Raw genomic sequence first — 2,123 nt, 5'->3', positions numbered from 1 at the left:
TCACACGCGTAAAAATTATTTTGACACTCATTGACTTTAATACATTTGGACAAAAAAGTCCCTCATGTAAAAGTTGTCACACGTCAAAATAGTTTTGATGCTTTTCGCACATTTTTGCAGTTTCGCTAATTTTTCGACAAAGCAAAATGGGACAGATTCGCCCATTACTAGTCATGGGATGTGGGGCACTGGCATGTGTTACCCTTAAGGGTTAGCGGTTATGTTATTACCTACCCATATCTGACAGTCCCCCTCTATTAGCCTTATACCAGCAACAAATATCCATTACCAAGATCAATAGAGAAAAACACTACATATCCATTAAGTAAATGACAATTCATTTTAACTGTCTCGCTGCCATTGGAGAATGTGTTTGTTATTCTGCAGTTACATTACTAACTATTAAATACTGTCTGCAGCATCATGAGCACTAACATATGGAGCTTACGCTCTAATCATCTGAGCCTCACATTTGCACCAGGATATTTATCCAGATCAAAACAAAGATTCATCCTAATAAATCAGATTTACATTTCCATCAGAGCCATAAATTCAATAAATCAGCCAGAAAAAAACAGAAACCCAATGTACAATAAGGTATTAAATTATTGTAGTGGGATTAGTGATGTTACTGTGATTCCTAATTGTCTTCACAGTGTTTTTATTTCATTCCTCTTCCCTGCACTTCCCTCACATTAACTGCCAAAAAACTGATTTTCCAATTGCAGACACCACCTCTCCCTACTATATTGTACCTGCTATCCCACAGTCACACTCCCTTCCCAGAGACTATTATCCACTGTTACTATAGGCACCATCTCTCCCTACTATACCTGCTATCCCACAGTCACACTCCCTTCCCAGAGACTATTAATCCACTGTTACTATAGACACCATCTTCCCTACTAATACCCTGCTATCTCCACAGTCACACTCCCTTTCCCAGAGACTATTATCCACTGTTTACTAGTACGCCTCATCATTCTCTCCCTATATATCTGCTATCCAAGTCACACTCCCTTCCCAGAGATTATTTATCCACTGTTACTATAGAACACCATCATCTCCTACTATAACCTGCTATCGGCCGAAGCGGCGACTCCACATGGTCACACTCCTTCCCAGAGACTATTATCCCACTGTTACTATAAGACACCATCTCTCTCTATAACCTGCTATCCAGCAGTCGGACACTCCCTTCCCAGAGACTATTTATACCACTGTTACTATAGACATCATCTCTCCCATACTATACCTGCTACCCACCAGTCATACTCCTTCCCAGAGACTTTATCCCACTTTACTATAGAAGAGCACCAATCTGTCCTACTATACCTGCCTATCCACCGAGTCCACTCCCCGTTCCAGAGACTATTATCCAGTGGTTACTATTGGACTGGCCACTATCTCTCCCTTACTATATCCTGCCTATGCCCCACAGGTCAATAGCCGTCCCCTTCGCTCAAGACAGTATTAGAGCCACTGTTACATAGATATACAACCGATCGCCTCTCCGACTATGCTGATGATACCTGCCTGATACCCGCACAGTCACACCTCCCTTCCCAGAGACTATTATCCCTGTTACTATAGGGCACCATCCTCTCCCCTTACTAATACCTGCTTTATTCCCACAGTCACATTCCTTCCCAAGAGACAATTATCCACTGTTACTATAGACCCATCTCTCCCTAACTATATCCTGCTATCCCACAGTCACAACCCCTTCGCCGAAGACTATTATTCCCACTGTACTATATGGCACCATCTCTCTACTATACCTGCTATCCCACCAGTCGACACTCCTTCCCAGAGACTATTAATCCCACTGTATACCTATAGACACCATCTCTCCCTAGCTGATAATCTGCTATTCCAACAGTGCAGCTTAGCTCCGTTGCCCGAGGATCAGACGAGCTGATGTTATAGCGAGATGTATTGCTGTAGATTGATGATGCCAACTGTTACTTGTTAAAGCTCGATAGCAGTAGTTTGGACAGACGACGTATGGTGCCACCGTCGTTGACCGGTAACCTGATACGTGGATGTATAGGGGCCTGGCTATCAGCATGCATCCGACACTTCGCCTACCCAGGGTAGGAGCTAGTTATCCTGGACACTGT

This window comes from Xenopus laevis, chromosome 5L (genome assembly GCF_017654675.1).
Source record: "Xenopus laevis strain J_2021 chromosome 5L, Xenopus_laevis_v10.1, whole genome shotgun sequence".
NCBI lineage: Eukaryota > Metazoa > Chordata > Amphibia > Anura > Pipidae > Xenopus > Xenopus laevis.
Note: the sequence above shows the minus strand (reverse complement) of the source record.